A 23,222-nucleotide genomic window follows, 5' to 3' on the forward strand; every position below is an offset into this window, starting at 1 on the left:
TCTGGGTGTTGTTTGGGAAGGTATTAAGGATTACTTAGTGTTGTAGTCTTTGGGGGTTGTATGTGAATAGATGGTTGCTAAGATGTTCACGATGTTTTGAACAAGTTAACTTGAGTTCATAGAATAAACATTGTTTTGCTTTCAAAAATACTTTTCCATTTCTGCTGTCCCACACCTGTAGAGTGGGCCGTGTGCTCCCCATACCACAATCTATTAAAAGTTGTGGGTCAGGTGAACTCCGTGATACACTTTGGGGTTCTCTAAACCCTGGCCCATAACACTTAAAATTATAGTTGTATTTTCTCCATCAGAAATTTTTTTTTGTATCCACATTGTGATATAATCAGGTGCTAGAGTTTGGGGGATTGAACTACTCTGTGGTATGTCCACGGCAGAAGACACAATGTGCTGCCAAACAACTTGTATATGCAAGCCTCTGAGTATATCCAGATTCTCTGTGGAAAGTTGTAACCTGAGACGTCACCACTCGGATCAGTTCCAAGGTTGCGGGTGGTGATGTCTGCAGTCAACCAGGAAGTGTGCCATCGAGAGATGGGGCTGTTGTCAGATTATAGGGTGTGGAATGTATTCTCGTAGGGACCATAGGATTTGGGACAAGTTTTTTTGAGATCCTGTTCCAAAGGGCCTTGCTTTGTTAACTATCAGCCTGTAGTGTTTTTCGAGGAGGAGGATTTCCCTGCAGATATCAAGAGGTTCAATCTGTGCGAGCACAGGAAACCATTCAAGCTGTATTGGTCTCAAAGCCCCAGAAGTAATCCTCATGACTTCCAATAAGTGGGTATCTACCACGTTTATGTGGCAGCTCCTGAGCAAGGTTATTTTACTGTTGAGTAGACCAGGGCGAGTGGAGCAGTACCTAGTGCGTTGGCTGCACTATCCCAGGTGATATCTGCCAATTTCTGTATGAGTAATAAACACAAAATACTGAGAATGCTGAAAATCTGAAATAAAAACAGAAATTACGAGGAGAATCTCCAGTCTGGTAGCATCTGTGGAGAAAAAGATTGAATGTTTTGAGTTTGTCTCAGAGCTGAAGAGAGGTAGAAATATGATGAATTTTATACTGTTAAAGGGATGGAGCAAAATAGAAGACCAACGGTAGGTGAGAGCTCAGGAACACCAATCCCTGGTGTTCGAGTTTGCTCCAACCCTCTCCAACAGTATAAAGCAAACCACATGCCTATCTCTCATCAGCTCTGAGGAAAGGTCACATGGACTCGAGACGGTTTCCCTCTTCATGGGTGCTGCCAGGTCTGGGTTTTTCCAGCATTTTCTGTTTTTGATTTTGTTGACGATTCACACTCATTTTCATCTTGGGTCACCCGGTGTTCTGGAGGTGCATGACCGATTTAAATAACCATTCAACCATCACTCTTTCCTTTTCCATTCCAACTTTTTCATGGAGGATTTAATCCACTCAGATGGATCTTTGAGTCAGATTGTGTCCAGCACAGATTTAATTCCTTGACACTCCAGGACAATTGTTGAAAGACCTTTTTCTAAATTAGATTTGCCCACCGTCATGACTGTTAGCTGTAAGTATTGTCAATTGGCAGTTGGTATTAGAGCTTTCCTCTGTCAACCACTCAGCTTTGAGGGAATAAGCTCTTGTTGTTTGCAGCTATGATGCAATGCTATACTGTCTCATCTGTGGGACACCGCTATCAACTGTGGGTGAATTAATTCAATAATGGTTAAGATAATATATATAGAATCCTCCAAATGTGAAGTACTTTCAAATCAATCGAACCTGATGTGGGGAAATGAGGTCTGTCATGTATGTGACTTTTGTGCGCACACTTCCTGGGTCAAATCCAAATTCCTATTTTAATTCAACACCTCTCCATACCATACTCCCTCAAGCTGCAAGTTTCTAATCAAAATATCCACATATGGGAGGGGTCACGTGATGTAAGCATGGGAGCGGTTGTGTTTCTGTGACGTCTTACTCTGCTCACCCTTTAATCCATCATTTCATCCTGGTGCACATTTCATATTTGTCTTTTTCTAGGCTACATGGTGTGTGCTATATCTCTAAGTTTTTGACTGGTGTTTCATAGGAACTTAGGAATTAGGATCAGAAGTCGGCAATTCAGCCCTTCGAGCCTGCTCCGCCAGTCAGTCAGATCCTGGCTGATCTCTTCCTGGTCTCAAATCCACCTCCCCACCTGGCCCCCATTTTCTTATCAGAAATCTATATCAGAAATCTATCTATCTCCTTATTGAAACCATTTAATGATTCAGATTCCACCGCATATGGGGCAGCGAGTTCCACAAATTCACCACCCTCAGCGAGAAGTAGTTCCTCCTCATCTCAGTTTTAAATCTATCGCCTCTCAACCTATATGTTGGAGGGAATTAAGGTTGAGTCCTGGAGATTGTGTTGAGCTTTAAGGAAAAGTCTTTATTTCACATGCATGTGAATGGTCAGTTACATTGTCTGATGTCGTAAAATTCCATATTGATAAGTTAATTTGTTTTACTGAGTACAGATAGTTAGAAAACATCGCAAAACCTAGTTTTTACCATATTGATTCATTTTCTGAATTACCGGATGGTTCACATAATCTTGTTAAGTACAGACATTGTTTGACACAGCCCTAATAATTGCATTTCCGGACAATCTCTGGCCCCCATTTAGCAAGTCAAAGGATTGTTCCTCGCTGTGAGGGGGTGTGAACAGCCCCCCCCCCCACCCCCACCCCGAATGTTCATTCGGAGATAACAATCTTTCCTGGATTGTCGAGTGGTCTGTCTGTTCTAATGCAGTTCCCTGATTGTTCTGTTTATTCCAACAGGTTTTTCAGATTTTCTATTGTGTTGATTGCTGCCTGCCTGGATGTCTGAATTAACCCTTCTCTATTCCCCAGTGAGGTCTGACTTGCTCTTGTGTGTTTGTACATTTAACTAAACCAAATATGAACGGACATGTGAATAAAAATATATATTACAAAACATGGTCCCCGATATTCTCCTGCAACACTATATCCGTGTCCTCTCGTTCTAGATTGCCCCACAAGGGGCAACATTTGGTCAACGTTTACTTATCAATCCCATTTAGTATTTTATATACCTCGATCAGATCCCCTCTCATCCTTCTAAACTCCAGCGAGTATCAACCCAAACTGTTCAATCTCTCCTCATCCGTCAATTCTTTCCCGGAATCAATCTGTTGAACCTCCTCTGACCTGCCTCCAATGTCACCACATCCTTCCTCAAATAAGGCGACCAAAATTGGACACAATACTCCAGATGTGGTCTCACCAACACCCTCTACAATTGCAACAATACTTCTCTACTTTTATACTCCAGTTTCTCAACGTAAGAGCCAAGATAAAATGTGGAAAATCTGATTTGTTTGTGGTGGGCTGGGTGGGGCTCCGCAGTGGCACGGTTATTGCTGAGTGGGCTCTCACTGTGTGGTGGGGTGGGGCTCCGCAATGGCACGGTTATTGCTGAGTGGGCTCTCACTGTGTGGTGGGGTGGGGCTCCGCGCACAGTGGCACGGTTATTGCTGAGGGGGCTCTCACTGTGTGGTGGGGTGGGGCTCCGCAATGGCACGGTTATTGCTGAGTGGGCTCTCACTGTGTGGTGGGGTGGGGCTCCGCGCGCAGTGGCACGGTTATTGCTGAGTGGGCTCTCACTGTGTGGTGGGCGGAGTGGGGCTCCGCAGTGGCACGGTTATTGCTGAGTGGGCTCTCACTGTGTGGTGGGGTGGGGCTCCGCGCGCAGTGGCGCGGTTATTGCTGAGGGGGCTCTCACTGTGTGGTGGGGTGGGGCTCCGCGCGCAGTGGCGCGGTTATTGCTGAGGGGGCTCTCACTGTGTGGTGGGGTGGGGCTCCGCGCGCAGTGGCACGGTTATTGCTGAGTGGGCTCTCACTGTGTGGTGGGCGGAGTGGGGCTCCGCAGTGGCACGGTTATTGCTGAGTGGGCTCTCACTGTGTGGTGGGGTGGGGCTCCGCAGTGGCACGGTTATTGCTGAGTGGGCTCTCACTGTGTGGTGGGGTGGGGCTCCGCGCGCAGTGGCGCGGTTATTGCTGAGGGGGCTCTCACTGTGTGGTGGGGTGGGGCTCCGCAATGGCACGGTTATTGCTGAGTGGGCTCTCACTGTGTGGTGGGGTGGGGCTCCGCAGTGGCACGGTTATTGCTGAGGGGGCTCTCACTGTGTGGTGGGGTGGGGCTCCGCAATGGCACGGTTATTGCTGAGGGGGCTCTCACTGTGTGGTGGGGTGGGGCTCCGCGCGCAGTGGCACGGTTATTGCTGAGTGGGCTCTCGCTGTGTGGTGGGGTGGGGCTCCGAGCGCAGTGGCACGGTTATTGCTGAGTGCACACTCACGGTGGGGTGGGGCTCCGCAGTGGCACGGTTATTGCTGAGTGGGCTCTCACTGTGTGGTGGGCGGAGTGGGGCTCCGCAGTGGCACGGTTATTGCTGAGTGGGCTCTCGCTGTGTGGTGGGGTGGGGCTCCGCAGTGGCACGGTTATTGCTGAGTGGGCTCTCACTGTGTGGTGGGGTGGGGCTCCGCAATGGCACGGTTATTGCTGAGTGGGCTCTCACTGTGTGGTGGGCGGAGTGGGGCTCCGCAGTGGCACGGTTATTGCTGAGTGGGCTCTCACTGTGAGAGAACCCCATCAAGGACCCTCTCAAGACGAACTTTATTCGCTCCAGGCTGAGGAACCCCGCCATATCGCTAACCCAGGGGTTTCGAGTCCCTCCACATTAGCAAGATCCGTCTCCGGGCTACCAGGGAGGCAAAGGCCAGTACCTCGGCCTCTTTCGCTTCCTGCACCCCCAGATCCTCCGCCACCCCAAATATCGCTACCGCTGGGCTCGCCTTCACCCGAGTGTCCAAAATCCTATACATCACCCTCGCAAACCCCTGCCAGAATTCTTTAAGCGCCGGGGATGCCCAAAACATATGGGCATGGTTCGCCGGACTCCCTGCCCATCTCGGGCACCTGTCCTCCACCCCAAAATACATACGCATTCTTGCCGCCGTTATATGCGCTCGATGCACCACCTTAAACTGAATTAAACTGAGCCTGGCACATGATGAGGAGGAGTTCACCCTGCCCAGGGCGTCGGCCCACAGGCCCTCATCCAGCTCCCCACCCAGCTCCTCCTCCCACTTGCCCTTCAACTCCTCCAGTGAGGCTTCCTCCACATCCTGCAGCTCCTGATATATGTCCGACATCTTCCCCTCCCCTACCCAGATGCCAGACACCACCCTGTCCTGGATCCTACGCGGGGGCAGCAGTGGAAATGTCCCCACCTGTTTTCTAAGAAAGTCCCAAACCTGGAGGTACCTGAACGCATTCCCCGGGGGCAGGCCGAACTTCTCCTCCAGCGCCTGTCTATAAACAGGTTCCCCCATCCTCCTAATACCTGCCCTATACCAGCCTTGGTATCCCCCATCCAACCCCGCGGCTATGCTCCAAGAATACCCTTTTTTCACTCGCGGGGTTTTATTCGCCCACACAAATCCCGTCACAATCCTATTCACCCGCTTAAAGAAGGACTTGGGGGATGAAAATGGGGAGGCACTGAAATACGAAGAGGAACCTGGGGAGAACCGTCATCTTCACAGTCTGCACCCGTCCTGCCAAGGAAAGCGGGAGCATATCCCACCTTTTAAACTCTCCCTCCATCTGCTCCACGAGCCGGGTTAAGTTGAGCCTGTGCAGGGCATCTCAGTTCCTGGCCACTTGTATCCTCAAGTACCGAAAGCTCCTCTCCACTATCCTGAGCGGGAGCTCCCTCAGTCTCTCCTCCTGGCCCCTAGCGTGGACCACGAACAGCTCACTCTTCCCCACGTTCAACTTATACCCCGAGAACCTCCCGAAGTCCCCCAGGATCCGCATGACCTCCCCCATTCCCTCTAACGGGTCCGAATTATATAACAGCAGGTCATCCGCGTAGAGGGAGACCAAGTGCTCCTCCCCTCCGCGCACCAGCCTCCTCCAACCCCCCGAAGTCCTGAGCGTAATGGCCAACGGCTCAATTGCCAGGGCAAACAGCAACGGGGACAGGGGACACCCCTGTCTCGTCCCCCGGTGCAGACTGAAATATTCCGACCTTAGCCGGTTTGTGGACACACTCGCTACAGGGGCCTGATACTGCAGCTTGACCCACCCTATAAATCCCTCCCCAAATCCAAACCTGCCTAGCCCCTCCCACAGATACTCCCACTCCACCCTGTCAAAGGCCTTCTCCGCGTCCATCGCATGCCTGCCAGCCCCCTGACTACCTCCTCCAACCCAATCAGGGCCCCCAGCCCCTGCACCCGCTCTGCTTCCACCCTTGGGAACCTCAACCGGTCCATGAACCGCCTCATCCCTTCCCCCTCACCGGGGGGTTCCGACTCGTATAACCTCCTGTAGAACTCCCTGAAGACTTCATTGATCCTCTCTGGGCTCAGAACCATGTTGCCTTCCCCATCCCGCACTCCCCAATCTCTCTGGCTGCCTCCCTCCTGCGCAGCTGGAGCGCCAGCATCCTACTCGCCTTCTCCCCATACTCATAAACTGTCCCCTTCGCTTTCCTCAGCTGCGCCTCCGCCTTCCCCGTGGACAGCAAGTCAAACTCCGCGTAATTTCCGGCGCTCGTTCAACAGCCCCCCTCTGGGGCCTCCGCGTACCTCCTATCTACCCGCAGTGGCACGGTTATTGCTGAGTGGACTCTCGCTGTGTGGTGGGCGGAGTGGGGCTCTGCGTGCAGTGGCACGGTTATTGCTGAGTGGGCTCTCGCTGTGTGGTGGGCCGGGTGGGGCTTTGCGTGCAGTGGCACGGTTATTGCTGAGTGGGCACTCACTGTGGTGATGCTGTGTGTATCTGGATAATGGCTGACATTGAAGATGTTTTTTTTGGCTGAGGATCTTGGCTCGGGTGCAGGTCGTTAACGCTCACTTTGAAGAATTGCGGGGTAGTTTAGAATGGTGGAGCAGTTTCCCTGTTGAGGACCCACGTTTGTGTTGTCGGAATCGTGTTGCAGGGTGTGTTGTCCGTTCTGCCTGGTTCGGGAGAGGGTAGTGCCCCTGAGCCTGGTCCCTAGCGAGAGGTGAGAGGCGAGGTCCTGATTGTGTTTGAAAATTAGCTGCTATCCTTTCGAGGTCGAGTGCATCACATTCGATGGAGCACAAAGTATCTTGTCTTCGAGGCCGGTGTTTCGTCTGGCCCACCAATTACTGGTCCCTTATTGTCCTGTTCTTGATGCTAGCCCTGAGGATTTGGGAATAGCCGTGCCCACCGGTGTTGTTCCCCCTGGCTGGGGTCTAGATTGTGGACTGCCTGGTTCTCGGACGGACGGCATGGTGGAAGTGATGGTGTCTTGTACTTCGATCGTTGGAATGCCAGAGAGATCCTGAATAGGGCTCGTTGATCCTGATGCCTTATCCTCTGTTCATGTCAAACATGTAGAATGGCTTAATCTTGCAAGTTGCCCTGTGGTTCTTATGTACTCCTGGGCATTGCTCCCGGTTGATCATGTCGATTATTTATTGTCTTTTCTTCCTGCAGGACGGTGCAAACTATGAGTGTGATGGCCTGTATCATCACCCTGATCTAGCAGGACTGTATCATCACCCTGATCTAGCAGGACTGTATCATCATCCTGATCTAGCAGGACTGTATCATCATCCTGATCTAGCAGGACTGTATCATCATCCTGATCTAGCAGGACTGTATCATTATCCAGATCTAGCAGGACTGTATCGTTATCCTGATCTAGCAGGACTGTATCATCACCCTGATCTAGCAGGACTGTATCATTACCCTGATCCAGCAGGACTGTATCATCATCCTGATCTAGCAGGACTATATCATTATCCTGATCTACCAGGACTGTATCGTTATCCTGATCTAGCAGGACTGTATCATTACCCTGATCTAGCAGGACTGTATCATTATCCTGATCTAGCAGGACTATATCATTATCCTGATCTACCAGGACTGTATCGTTATCCTGATCTACCAGGACTGTATCGTTATCCTGATCTAGCAGGACTGTATCGTTATCCTGATCTAGCAGGACTGTATCAGCATCCTGATCTAGCAGGACTGTATCGTTATCCTGATCTAGCAGGACTGTATCATTATCCTGATCCAGCAGGACTGTATCATCATCCTGATCTAGCAGGACTATATCATTATCCTGATCTACCAGGACTGTATCGTTATCCTGATCTAGCAGGACTGTATCATTACCCTGATCTAGCAGGACTGTATCATTATCCTGATCTAGCAGGACTATATCATTATCCTGATCTACCAGGACTGTATCGTTATCCTGATCTAGCAGGACTGTATCGTTATCCTGATCTAGCAGGACTGTATCAGCATCCTGATCTAGCAGGACTGTATCGTTATCCTGATCTAGCAGGACTGTATCATTATCCTGATCTAGCAGGACTGTATCATTATCCTGATCTAGCAGGACTGTATCATCATCCTGATCTAGCAGGACTGTATCATTATCCTGATCTAGCAGGACTGTATCATTATCCTGATCTAGCAGGACTGTATCATCATCCTGATCTAGCAGGACTGTATCGTTATCCTGATCTAGCAGGACTGTATCATTATCCTGATCTAGCAGGACTGTATCATCATCCTGATCTAGCAGGACTGTATCATCATCCTGATCTAGCAGGACTGTATCGTTATCCTGATCTAGCAGGACTGTATCATTATCCTGATCTAGCAGGACTGTATCATCATCCTGATCTAGCAGGACTATATCATTATCCTGATCTAGCAGGACTGTATCATTATCCTGATCTAGCAGGACTGTATCATTATCCTGATCTAGCAGGACTGTATCATCATCCTGATCTAGCAGGACTGTATCGTAATCCTGATCTAGCAGGACTATATCATTATCCTGATCTAGCAGGACTATATCATTATCCTGATCTAGCAGGACTGTATCATTATCCTGATCTAGCAGGACTGTATCATTATCCTGATCTAGCAGTACTATATCGTTATCCTGATCTAGCAGGACTATATCATTATCCTGATCTAGCAGGACTGTATCATTATCCTGATCTAGCAGGACTGTATCATTATCCTGATCTAGCAGGACTGTATCATTATCCTGATCTAGCAGGACTGTATCATTATCCAGATCTAGCAGGACTGTATCATTATCCTGATCTAGCAGGACTGTATCATTATCCAGATCTAGCAGGACTATATCATTATCCTGATCTAGCAGGACTATATCATTATCCTGATCTAGCAGGACTGTATCATTATCCAGATCTAGCAGGACTGTATCATTATCCTGATCTAGCAGGACTGTATCATTATCCTGATCTAGCAGGACTGTATCACTATCCTGATCGAGCAGGACTGTATCATTATCCAGATCTAGCAGGACTGTATCATTATCCAGATCTCGCAGGACTGTATCATTATCCAGATCTAGCAGGACTGTATCATCACCCTGATCTAGCAGGACTATATCATTATCCTGATCTAGCAGGACTGTATCATCACCCTGATCTAGCAGGACTGCATCGTTATCCTGATCTAGCAGGACTGTATCGTTATCCTGATCTAGCAGGACTGTATCATTATCCAGATCTAGCAGGACTGTATCATCATCCTGATCTAGCAGGACTGTATCGTTATCCTGATCTAGCAGGACTGTATCGTTATCCTGATCTAGCAGGACTATATCATTATCCTGATCTAGCAGGACTGTATCATCAAACTGATCTAGCAGGACTGTATCATTATCCAGATCTAGCAGGACTGTATCATCATCCTGATCTAGCAGGACTGTATCGTTATCCTGATCTAGCAGGACTGTATCGTTATCCTGATCTAGCAGGACTGTATCATCATCCTGATCTAGCAGGACTATATCATTATCCTGATCTAGCAGGACTGTATCATCACCCTGATCTAGCAGGACTATATCATTATCCTGATCTAGCAGGACTGTATCATTATCCTGATCTAGCAGGACTGTATCGTTATCCTGATCTAGCAGGACTGTATCGTTATCCTGATCTAGCAGGACTGTATCATCATCCTGATCTAGCAGGACTGTATCGTTATCCTGATCTAGCAGGACTGTATCATTATCCTGATCTAGCAGGACTGTATCCTTATCCTGATCTAGCAGGACTGTATCATTATCCTGATCCAGCAGGACTGTATCGTTATCCTGATCTAGCAGGACTGTATCGTTATCCTGATCTAGCAGGACTGTATCGTTATCCTGATCTAGCAGGACTGTATCATCACCCTGATCTAGCAGGACTGTATCGTTATCCTGATCTAGCAGGACTGTATCATCATCCTGATCCAGCAGGACTGTATCGTTATCCTGATCTAGCAGGACTGTATCATTATCCTGATCTAGCAGGACTGTATCAATATCCTGATCTAGCAGGACTGTATCATCATCCTGATCCAGCAGGACTGTATCGTTATCCTGATCTAGCAGGACTGTATGGTTATCCTGATCTAGCAGGACTGTATCATTATCCTGATCTAGCAGGACTGTATCGTTATCCTGATCTAGCAGGACTGTATCGTTATCCTGATCTAGCAGGACTGTATCATTATCCTGATCTAGCAGGACTGTATCGTTATCCTGATCTAGGAGGACTGTATCATCATCCTGATCTAGCAGGACTGTATCGTTATCCTGATCTAGCAGGACTGTATCGTTATCCTGATCTAGCAGGACTGTATCGTTATCCTGATCTAGCAGGACTGTATCGTTATCCTGATCTAGCAGGACTGTATCGTTATCCTGATCTAGCAGGACTGTATCGTTATCCTGATCTAGCAGGACTGTATCGTTATCCTGATCTAGCAGGACTGTATCATCACCCTGATCTAGCAGGACTGTATCATTATCCTGATCTAGCAGGACTGTATCGTTATCCTGATCTAGCAGGACTGTATCGTTATCCTGATCTAGCAGGACTGTATCGTTATCCTGATCTAGCAGGACTGTATCGTTATCCTGATCTAGCAGGACTGTATCGTTATCCTGATCTAGCAGGACTGTATCATTATCCTGATCTAGCAGGACTGTATCATCATCCTGACGAGGGGCAGCACGGTAGCATTGTGGATAGCACAATTGCTTCACAGCTCCAGGGTCCCTGGTTCGATTCCGGCTTGGGTCACTGTCTGTGCGGAGTCTGCGCATCCTCCCCGTGTGTGTGTGGATTTCCTCCGGGTGCTCCGGTCTCCTCCCACAGTCCAAAGATGTGCAGGTTAGGTGGATTGGCCGTGATAAATTGCCCCTTAGTGTCCAAAATTGCCCTTAGTGTTGGGTGGGGTTAGTGGGTTATGGGGATGGGGTGGAGGTGTTGACCTTGGGTAGGGTGCTCTTTCCAAGAGCCGGTGCAGACTCGATGGGCCGAATGGCCTCCTTCTGCACTGTAAATTCTATGATAATCTATGATCTAGCAGGACTGTATCATCACCCTGATCGAGCAGGACTGTATCATTATCCTGATCCAGCAGGACTGTATCAATATCCTGATCTAGCAGGACTGGATCATCACCCTGATCTAGCAGGACTGTATCGATATCCTGATCTAGCAGGACTGTATCGTTATCCTGATCTAGCAGGACTGTATCATCACCCTGATCTAGCAGGACTGTATCGTTATCCTGATCCAGCAGGACTGTATCGTTATCCTGATCTAGCAGGACTGCATCGTTATCCTGATCCAGCAGGACTGTATCGTTATCCTGATCCAGCAGGACTGTATCGTTATCCTGATCCAGCAGGACTGTATCGTTATCCTGATCTAGCAGGACTGCATCGTTATCCTGATCCAGCAGGACTGTATCGTTATCCTGATCCAGCAGGACTGTATCGTTATCCTGATCCAGCAGGACTGTATCGTTATCCTGATCCAGCAGGACTGCATCGTTATCCTGATCCAGCAGGACTGCATCGTTATCCTGATCCAGCAGGACTGCATCGTTATCCTGATCCAGCAGGACTGTATCGTTATCCTGATCCAGCAGGACTGTATCGTTATCCTGATCCAGCAGGACTGTATCGTTATCCTGATCCAGCAGGACTGCATCGTTATCCTGATCTAGCAGGACTGCATCGTTCTCCTGATCCAGCAGGACTGCATCGTTATCCTGATCCAGCAGGACTGCATCGTTATCCTGATCCAGCAGGACTGCATCGTTATCCTGATCCAGCAGGACTGTATCGTTATCCTGATCCAGCAGGACTGCATCGTTATCCTGATCTAGCAGGACTGTATCATTATCCTGATCCAGCAGGACTGTATCGTTATCCTGATCTAGCAGGACTGTATCGTTATCCTGATCCAGCAGGACTGCATCGTTATCCTGATCCAGCAGGACTGTATCGTTATCCTGATCCAGCAGGACTGTATCGTTATCCTGATCCAGCAGGACTGCATCGTTATCCTGATCTAGCAGGACTGTATCATCCTGATCCAGCAGGACTGCATCGTTATCCTGATCCAGCAGGACTGTATCATCCTGATCCAGCAGGACTGCATCGTTATCCTGATCCAGCAGGACTGTATCATCCTGATCCAGCAGGACTGCATCGTTATCCTGATCTAGCAGGACTGTATCATCCTGATCCAGCAGGACTGCATCGTTATCCTGATCCAGCAGGACTGTATCGTTATCCTGATCCAGGAGGACTGTATCGTTATCCTGATCTAGGAGGACTGTATCATTATCCTAATCTAGCAGGACTGTATCATCACCCTGATCTAGCAGGACTGTATCGTAATCCTTTTCTTTATCCTGGGAGGCCTGGGCAGTTTCTACATCCTGGGGAGACCTGGGCAGTTTCTATATCCTGGGGAGACCTGGGCAGTTTCTATATCCTGGGGAGACCTGGGCAGTTTCTATATCCTGGGGAGACCTGGGCAGTTTCCATATCTTGGGGAGACCAGGGCAGTTTCTAATTCCTTGTGAGACCTGGGCAGTTTCTATATCCTGGGGAGACCAGTGCAGTTTCTATATCCTGGGGAGACCTGGGCAATTTCTATATCCTGGGGAGACCTGGGCAGTTTCTATATTCTGGGCAGGCCTGGGCAGTTTCTATATCCTGGGGCGACCTGGGCAGTTTCTTTATCCTGGGGAGGCCTTGCAGTTTCTATATCTTGGGAAGACCTGGGCAGTTTCTATATCCTGAGGAGACCTGGGCAGTTTCTATATCCTGGGGAGACCTGGGCAGTTTCTAATTCCTTGGGAGACTTGGGCAGTTTCTATATCCTGGGGAGACCTGGGCAGTTTCTTTATCCTGGGGAGGCCAGGGCAGTTTCTATATCCTGGGGAGACCTGGGCAGTTTCTATATCCTGGGGAGGCCAGGGCAGTTTCTATATCCTGGGGAGACCTGGGCAGTTTCTATATCCTGGGGAGACCTGGGCAGTTTCTATATCCTGGGGAGACCTGGGCAGTTTCTATATCTTAGGGAGACCAGGGCAGTTTCTAATTCCTTGTGAGACCTGGGCAGTTTCTATATCCTGGGGAGACCTGGGCAGTTTCTATATCCTGTGGAGACCTGGGCAGTTTCTATATCCAGGGGAGACCTGGGCAGTTTCTATATCCTGGGCAGGCCTGGGCAATTTCTATATCCTGGGGCGACCTGGGCAGTTTCTTTATCCTGGGGAGGCCTTGCAGTTTCTATATCTTGGGAAGACCTGGGCAGTTTCTATATCCTGAGGAGACCTGGGCAGTTTCTAATTCCTTGGGAGACTTGGGCAGTTTCTATATCCTGGGGAGACCTGGGCAGTTTCTATATCTTGGGAAGACCTGGGCAGTTTCTAAATCCTGAGGAGACCTGGGCAGTTTCTAATTCCTTGGGAGACTTGGGCAGTTTCTATATCCTGGGGAGACCTGGGCAGTTTCTAATTCCTTGGGAGACTTGGGCAGTTTCTAATTCCTTGGGAGACTTGGGCAGTTTCTATATCCTGGGGAGACCTGGGCAGTTTCTTTATCCTGGGGAGGCCAGGGCAGTTTCTATATCCTGGGGAAACCCTGGCAGTTTCTATATCCTGGGAAGGCCAGGGCAGTTTCTATATCCTGGGGAGACCTGGGAAGTTTCTATATCCTGGGGAGACCTGGGCAGTTTCTATATCCTGGGGAGGCCTGGGCAGTTTCTATATCTTGGGAAGACCTGGGCAGTTTCTAAATCCTGAGGAGACCTGGGCAGTTTCTAATTCCTTGGGAGACTTGGGCAGTTTCTATATCCTGGGGAGACCTGGGCAGTTTCTATATCCTGGGGAGGCCAGGGCAGTTTCTATATCCTGGGGAGACCAGGGCAGTTTCTATATCCTGGGAAGTCCTGGGCAGTTTCTATATCCTGGGGAGTCCTGGGCAGTTTCTATATCCTGGGGAGACCAGGGCAGTTTCTATATCCTGGGGAGTCCTGGGCAGTTTCTATATCCTGGGGAGACCAGGGCAGTTTCTATATCCTGGGGAGACCTGGGCAGTTTCTATATCCTGGGGAGTCCTGGGCAGTTTCTATATCCTGGGTAGGCCTGGGCAGTTTCTATATCCTGGGGAGACCTGGGCAGTTTCTATATCCTGGGGAGACCTGGGCAGTTTCTATATCTTAGGGAGACCAGGGCAGTTTCTAATTCCTTGTGAGACCTGGGCAGTTTCTATATCCTGGGGAGACCTGGGCAGTTTCTATATCCTGTGGAGACCTGGGCAGTTTCTATATCCAGGGGAGACCTGGGCAGTTTCTATATCCTGGGCAGGCCTGGGCAATTTCTATATCCTGGGGCGACCTGGGCAGTTTCTTTATCCTGGGGAGGCCTTGCAGTTTCTATATCTTGGGAAGACCTGGGCAGTTTCTATATCCTGAGGAGACCTGGGCAGTTTCTAATTCCTTGGGAGACTTGGGCAGTTTCTATATCCTGGGGAGACCTGGGCAGTTTCTATATCTTGGGAAGACCTGGGCAGTTTCTAAATCCTGAGGAGACCTGGGCAGTTTCTAATTCCTTGGGAGACTTGGGCAGTTTCTATATCCTGGGGAGACCTGGGCAGTTTCTAATTCCTTGGGAGACTTGGGCAGTTTCTAATTCCTTGGGAGACTTGGGCAGTTTCTATATCCTGGGGAGACCTGGGCAGTTTCTTTATCCTGGGGAGGCCAGGGCAGTTTCTATATCCTGGGGAAACCCTGGCAGTTTCTATATCCTGGGAAGGCCAGGGCAGTTTCTATATCCTGGGGAGACCTGGGAAGTTTCTATATCCTGGGGAGACCTGGGCAGTTTCTATATCCTGGGGAGGCCTGGGCAGTTTCTATATCTTGGGAAGACCTGGGCAGTTTCTAAATCCTGAGGAGACCTGGGCAGTTTCTAATTCCTTGGGAGACTTGGGCAGTTTCTATATCCTGGGGAGACCTGGGCAGTTTCTATATCCTGGGGAGGCCAGGGCAGTTTCTATATCCTGGGGAGACCAGGGCAGTTTCTATATCCTGGGAAGTCCTGGGCAGTTTCTATATCCTGGGGAGTCCTGGGCAGTTTCTATATCCTGGGGAGACCAGGGCAGTTTCTATATCCTGGGGAGTCCTGGGCAGTTTCTATATCCTGGGGAGACCAGGGCAGTTTCTATATCCTGGGGAGACCTGGGCAGTTTCTATATCCTGGGGAGTCCTGGGCAGTTTCTATATCCTGGGTAGGCCTGGGCAGTTTCTATATCCTGGGGAGACCTGGGCAGTTTCTATATCCTGGGGAGGCCTGGGCAGTTTCTATATCCTGGGGAGACCTGGGCAGTTTCTATATCCTGGGGAGGCCTGGGCAGTTTCTATATCCTGGGGAGACCTGGGCAGTTTCTACATCCTGGGGAGACCTTGGCAGTTTCTACATCCTGGGGCGACCTGGGCAGTTTCTATATCTTGGGGAGACCAGGGCAGTTTCTAATTCCTTGTGAGACCTGGGCTGTTTCTATATCCTGGGCAGGCCTGGGCAGTTTCTATATCCTGGGGAGGCCTTGCAGTTTCTATATCTTGGGAAGACCTGGGCAGTTTCTATATCCTGAGGAGACCTGGGCAGTTTCTAATTCCTTGGGAGACTTGGGCAGTTTGTATATCCTGGGGAGACCTGGGCAGTTTCTATATCTTGGGATGACCTGGGCAGTTTTTATATCCTGGGGAGACCTGGGCAGTTTCTAATTCCTTGGGAGACTTGGGCAGTCTCTATATCCTGGGGAGACCTGGGCAGTTTCTTTATCCTGGGGAGGCCTGGGCAGTTTCTATATCCTGGGGAGACCTGGGCAGTTTCTATATCCTGGGGAGACCTGGGCAGTTTCTATATCCTGGGGAGACTGGGCAGTTTCTATATCCTGGGGAGTCCTGGGCAGTTTCTATATCCTGGGTAGGCCTGGGCAGTTTCTATATCCTGGGGAGACCTGGGCAGTTTCTATATCCTGGGGAGACCTGGGCAGTTTCTATATCCTTGGTAGGCCTGGGCAGTTTCTATATCCTGGGGAGACCTGGGCAGTTTCTATATCCTGGGGAGACTGGGCAGTTTCTATATCCTGGGGAGTCCTGGGCAGTTTCTATATCCTGGGTAGGCCTGGGCAGTTTCTATATCCTGGGGAGACCTGGGCAGTTTCTATATCCTGGGGAGACCTGGGCAGTTTCTACATCCTGGGGAGACCTGGGCAGTTTCTACATCCTGGGGAGACCTGGGCAGTTTCTATATCCTGGGGAGACCTGGGCAGTTTCTATATCCTGGGGAGGCCAGGGGGTTCTTCGGATTCCCTCTTGAGGTTGAGTTATTTTTCTCTTTCTTTCTCTCCACTTTGGTCTCCAACTCTTTGTGAAAGGGTTCGTAAATGTGGGAAGGGCATTTGGATCCCATTCCCTCGTTGGCTGCGAGATCATGTCAGATTGATCAGAATTTGCTCCTGGTTCTGCCTCGGGCCGAGATTGGGGTTTAGTTGTTGTGTGGAATGTACGTACTCCCCTCAGGACTGGGGTTTTCATGCATTTTGTTTTTGTAAGGACGAATCCGCTCTTGGCTTCTATGCAGACTCGATGGGTCACGGCCCCCTGCACTGTGGGCAATCTATGATGATTCTATGATAAAGTAGAAAATCCATGAAATTACACTAAATTTATTTAAAACATTAGGATGAGCCCAACTGGATAATTGTGTCCGATTTGAGCATGTGCTATAATAGTTCCTCGGGTGAGGGTTTACAGTTGTGGAGGTGGTGGCATAATCGTATTGTCACTGGAGCAGTAATTGTGAGACTGGGTGTAATACTCTGTGGACCCGGGTTTGAATCCCACCATGGTGAAATTTACATTCATTAAAAACCTGGATTTAAAAGTCTGATAACTACAAAACCATGGTCAATTGTCACAACCCATCTGGTTCACTAATGCTCTTTAGGGAAGAAAATCTGCCGTCCTTGCCTGGCCTACATGTGACTCCAGACCCATCGCAATGTGGTTGATTCCTAAATGCCGCTCTAATCCACTCAAGGCCCCAGCCAGCAATGCTCAGAATGTTCAAAGAATAATCTGGAGTAGTTCTCCTTGGAGCAGAGAATGCCAATAGGAGAAAGAAGTTGAAGGGTTCAGTGGATTGAATAAAGAGAAATTATTTCCAATGGCTGAAGAGCTGATAGCCAGATTCTAAAAGAACCATCCAACTTTGTTATGCACCAATGATTTGGATTGCACTAGGCTGGCGGATTCAGATTCAATAGCTTTCGAAACTGGACAAATAGTGATTGAGACAACAATTGCAGCGATATTGGGAAAGAGGACATGGAACAACTGAATAGCTCTTTGACAGAGTTGGTGCAGCCTCTGGGCTAAATGGACGTCTGGTGTGCTGAGCTGCTCAGTGATTCTGTAGAGAACATGAGCAAAGAGGTCGTGTGAAAATATGCAGGCTACAGTTGGTACAGTTTTGGACATCCGATTGGAGGAAGCATGTTAAAACTCATCGGCTGTGAAATCAACTCAGTTTCTCATTCAATAAGCGTAAATATGGTCTAATTTGGGCTACATTGCATTGGGACAGTAGGGTGAGGGGAGATTTATTCATTTTTAAAATTGTGAAACGTTTTAATGGCAAATAGAAGTCTCTTCTTTGGGGTTGGGTGGGGCTGATGGCTAATTTAAATCCTCAGTGAAGCAAGAGGTAAGGAAAGCATGAATTATGTACTGAATTGTTGGAGTATAAAATATGTTGCCACAGGGAGCATTGAGGCAGAGACTATTGCTTTTAAAGGAGAATTGAATAAATATTTGAAACGGCAGTAGGGTTAGTTACAGCTGGCTGGCCCAAAGAGAGAGCGCAGTCGCAGTGCCCTGACTGACTCTGCTGTGAATATGTTTCTGAACAACCTTCAAATTGTTTAACTTGACACCATTTTAGTTTCTCTTCCAGTCCCATTGCTCAGATTAACAAACTGCAACAATAACGACCTGTATCTTATTAAATTATTTATCACACTTAAACAATCTGTATATTCAGTCACTTCATTTAAAAATGAAAATATGTTGACAGCAGTTATATAATGCAGGCAGTGACCACGACGATGCAACTAAACTTATGTTTGTTCAACAATTGGTGCTCTCTCAGTTGTTGCCCGACTGGAAATTGACCAGTAGTAAGGGGGCTATCTGCTGCATATCTTTGTCCATCCCACTCCAGCTGCTGTGCTCCAACACTCGCATACCTTTCAAAAAAGCAAAGAGTTGTGATGTGGGGCAGCACGGTAGCATTGTGGTTAGCACAATTGCTTACCAGCTCCAGGGTCCCAGGTTCGATTCCGGCTTGGGTCACTGTCTTTGCGGATCTGCACATCCTCCCCGTGTCTGCGTGGGTTTCCTCCGGGTGCTCCGGTTTCCTCCCACAGTCCAAAGATGTGCAGGTTAGGTGGATTGGCCATGATAAATTGCCCTTAGTGTCCAAAATTGCCCTTAATGCTGGGTGGGGTTGCTGGGTTATGGGGATAGGGTGGAGGTGTTGACCTTGGGTAGGGTGCTCTTTCCAAGAGCCGGTGCAGACTCGATGGGCCGAATGGCCTCCTTCTGCACTGTAAATTCTATGATCTATGTGGAGGCCAGAATTTCAGCACACTTTTTACTACTTTTAGCAAGTAAACTTTTTTAATTTAAAGAAAAGCCAGGCGTTTCTTTCTTTGGCTCTGACTGGCATTCGGAAGACCAGTTAAGCTCCATAACCACTTTTACTTAACAGTTATACTTTGTCATCTTGGACAGACTCTGGTTCACTTCAGCAACAGAATTTATTGTGCATTACACGGCACAACACTTCAGTTCTAAAATAATGCATCATTGCACTCACCATTAGCCCCATGGGCTGAATGTGCCAGAGAATAATTAAGTATAATGATGCATCAGAATATCAATGCTGTATTGAAACAGACTAACCTGTTTTACACGTTAATGTTAAATTTGAACCATTATATAAACAACCTTTATATGTTTATTAATATAGTGTATGGAGGGTGGGGGGGGAATCACCTTGAGCAATGGGGCGGGAAATCGAGGATGCTGCACCCAGCATCTTTTTGTTTTGCTTGTGTTACACCGTTGAATATTAATTTCTTACAGCTGATTGGCTTAAATTTTATATTCTTGAAGCAGCAGCATTTTTAAACGTGGTAATGAAAGTTGCAGAAACGTCAATCTGTTGCAGACCACAGTTACCAGAAGCAAAGAGCAAAGGGAGAACTAATCAAATTGTTGCAAAAATTGAATACCCTCAGAAGATGGGATGTGTGCCAGGAAACACAATGGAGACATCAACTTCTACAACCGTCTAATGATTAAACTTAGTTATGTTAGGATGTTGTCTGTCTGTCCTGTGTTCTCTTCTAATCCCCGTCCTGCTGCCAGTTTTGATATACATTTCTGTTTAAATTGGAGTCTTTGGACATTTGGAAAACTTGCCCTTTCAGATGGGCTGATCCGAAAACATCCCCTTCATGGTTTGTGCCAGAATCTGTGATGTTGTTTGATAGACTTGGCAAGCAATCAATCAGTGCATATACAATTTTCAATCTTCTCCTATTGCATTTGCATTTGAATTTTGTTTATTGTCACGTGTCCGAGGTACAGTGAAAAGTATTTTCCTGCGAGCAGATCATTAAGTACATGAAAAGAAAAGGAAATAAAAGAAAATATATAATAGGGCAACACAAGGTACACAATGTGAATACATAACACCGGCATCGGATGAAGCATAAGGGTGTAGTGTCAATGAGGTCAGTCCATAAGAGGGTCGTTTAGGAGTCTGGTGACAGTGGGGAAGAAGCTGTTTTTTGAGTCTGTTTGTGCGTGTTCTCAGACTTCTGTATCTCCTGCCCGGCCTGTGGTTGGTGAAACCAGTCAGTAACTTTCCGGGACGAAGGCGGGTCTTCTGGAGAGTGCCATCTTTTGTTCAGTTCTCTCTCTATCTATTTTTTCTTTCACTCTCTTTCTTTCTCTTTCTCTCTCTCTCTTTCTTTCTCTTTCTCTCTCTGAATTCTTAGGTGAAACACCGTCTGGGCAGAGGGTGGGACGGGATCTTGGAATTAGGTAGTCTGGTACACTGTTATTTCCTCATGTTCATCTTTTCTCCGTTTTAATTAATAAATAGTTTGTTAATATTTTACTTATAAATCTGGTGTCTGTAACTCATTGGAGCAGCCAGTTGGGACTCCGGGGTCTCTGGGGTTGGATCTGACCGCTCACTCGTCCAGGGTGTCATAACAGTTACATAACTTGTTTTCAAGCGCTTTGCAGCAGTGTTTTCTATTGGAACCTGGGCCTTGCTAATCATCATTAGCAGACCAAACCAAAGCCAGCAAGTGCGAAAGCAGAGCGTTTTGCGATTGACAGCGAAGCTGACATTTATTTAGGATTTGCTGTTCCTGAGACTTGCTCTTTTCAATGGAAAATTAACACAACTACAGGTAATTACATTTTTGGACTGTGCAAATAACACCGATTTCTCTGTGCACAAAATCGCAGCTAATCTAATTCTAAAAAATAAAATTTTCTTGTGGCAAGGTTTGGGATGCTTTGCAATTGGCTTTCTCTGTTCAAGGAAGGTTGACATGTGCCAAAAGACTATTTCAAGTGGTCAGCTTTCAAAGTGGTATTGCAGTTGTCTTTTTGCCAAGAACTTGAGTTGTGTGGACATTTATTTCCATACTGGAGTGATGGATGTTTTAAAAATACTTTGGGGAAGATTGTGTTATCCTGTAAAGAAGGCTGTGTGTGTAAGCTAATTAAGCTGTAAAAAGATTAACAGAGTTATTTTGACTGGAAGAGTTGAGGGAGAAGGTGCTAGATGCATGTATTTGTAAGGAAACTTTCCTGGTTCAGTGGTTTATAAGTAAATAGGCCAGGTTTAGAAATTTGCATTAGATGATACCCAAGGACCTGCTGTTTCCCAACTGTTAAATTTCTAGGGGAAGTAAGTGGCCTCAACAGTTTGAAAATGTTTCACAAATAAACAAAGGAAGTATTTTACATTTTGTTTGACCAGAAAGTGGGGGCCATAAGAAAACATTTATTTTAAAATATTTTGGGTTCAATGAGAACAATGAAACCTGAGCTGAAAGAAGGGAAAATGCATTGTAGAGTTACCGTGGAGAGCTTGGGGGTTATCTGTGTGAGGAAGAGCTGCTGGAAACATCTATGTGCTGGAAGAGGTGCAGTTTGCATCAGCCATCTTGTCGAGCCACAGAACTTCTAAGGCTGCAAAAAGCAGTCTTGTTCTGAAGTCTTGGATTTCCAGAGTGCCTTATTAAAGTGACAGCTGCTTTTCCTTGGAGTAATACTACTGGATTTAAAAAAAATTTAATTTAATCGCTTATTGTCACAAGTAGGTTTCAATGAAGTTACTGTGAAAAGCCCCTAGTTGCCACATTCTGACGCCTGGGAGGCCGGTATGGGAATTGAACCCGTGCTGTTGGCCTTGTTCTGCATTACAAGCCAGCTGTTTAGCCCAATGTGCTAAACCAGCCCCTGGTTTATTGACACTAGATTGTTAACTGGATTGTCATATGGTGGGTGTTTACTTGTCTGAGTAAGTTTGGAACCTTTGTGGGATATTGTTTTGTAAGGCTAATTTTAACTCGTACATACGTTTTTTTAAACTGTTTACTTTTAATTTTAAAATCCCAAGTGTTCTGGATTTCAGGCGACTGTGATTGGTACATTTTCTTTTCATTTTCAGAATACAAAAAAAAAGCTATGGCCCATAAGCCAAGTTTCCCACTGGGATTTGGTTTGCTCAACAATTAACATCTGTAGTGGTCATGACAGTGATATTTATCTCATGCGCGAGGAAATATTTTCTTTCCTGGAAGCAATTCAAAGTCACAAACTTCAACTCTGGGGCAATCGTTTAGAAACTTCTTTCCATAGTTTTCACTAACCACATTCATGAAGAATGCTCATGTAGGTTTGGCTAATTCCACATAAAATGTCCAGTAGTGCTTCCCAAAGAATCACCTGCAAGGTTCTCATTTTGCCTTTCAGAATGCTGGTAAAGTATACCTGCGGGGCATCAAATGGTTCAGTGGCTGGGTGTCAAATTAATTGCTTTTTACAATAATTACACTGCAAGGTTATCAGTCTTTCAGCAATACTTTGCACATGGTGCTGGCCGAGTAGGTTTTAAATAAGCTTTAATATATCTATATGCCTAATAACAGATGTTCTTGAACAACTGTTGTACAGCATCACAGCGAATATAACCTGGTTTCTATACAGACTTCAAGATGATTAAGTTTGACCAACAGTTGGCTATGGATTGTTGACTTTATTGAGAGCTCTAACCTTTTGAAAGGAGGATGCTTTACTATTTTATTAAACAACTCTTTTGAGCTGTGCCTGTGCAATTCTGACTTTGTCCAGTTAGTATGCCACTAATTCGAGATGGGCTGTTTGAGTAACGTCCTAATGTTGATTTCCAACTCTTGACCACTTTGTTGCCTTTTTCAATGTGCAGGGTCTCCTCTTACCTGTAAGGCAGTGTCTGTTCTTGCAACTTATTCCTGTTGACTGTGAGCTCAATTAGCGCGTGAAGAACCAACAAATCATTTGTAGCTTTGAGCTTGCTGAGCACAGGCAGTGTCTGATGGGAAAAGGCTAATGGTCAATATTTGAATGGAAATAGATCTAGCAGTGACATCATTTGACATCTTGTGTCACACCAATATTAGCGGCCTGGATTTT

The 23,222-nt window shown here is 47.3% G+C and overlaps 2 protein-coding genes across 5 annotated transcripts in view; one reads left to right on the top strand and one right to left on the bottom strand.

Moving 5' to 3' along the window:
- LOC140384765 (uncharacterized) overlaps positions 1–23,222 on the bottom strand; it is a 95,908-nt gene that overhangs the window by 70,691 nt on the left and 1,995 nt on the right. Inside the window, exon 2 of the mRNA XM_072466763.1 lies at positions 23,009–23,121. The gene's annotated coding sequence lies outside the window, so the exon portion shown is untranslated. The remainder of the gene's footprint in view (positions 1–23,008; positions 23,122–23,222) is intronic.
- The window catches only part of LOC140384766 (transmembrane protein 263-like), a 458,167-nt gene that overhangs the window by 31,736 nt on the left and 403,209 nt on the right, over positions 1–23,222 (top strand). The gene's annotated exons all lie outside the window — the stretch shown is intronic.

This window comes from Scyliorhinus torazame, chromosome 10 (assembly GCF_047496885.1).
Source record: "Scyliorhinus torazame isolate Kashiwa2021f chromosome 10, sScyTor2.1, whole genome shotgun sequence".
NCBI classification, from domain to species: Eukaryota; Metazoa; Chordata; class Chondrichthyes; order Carcharhiniformes; family Scyliorhinidae; genus Scyliorhinus; species Scyliorhinus torazame.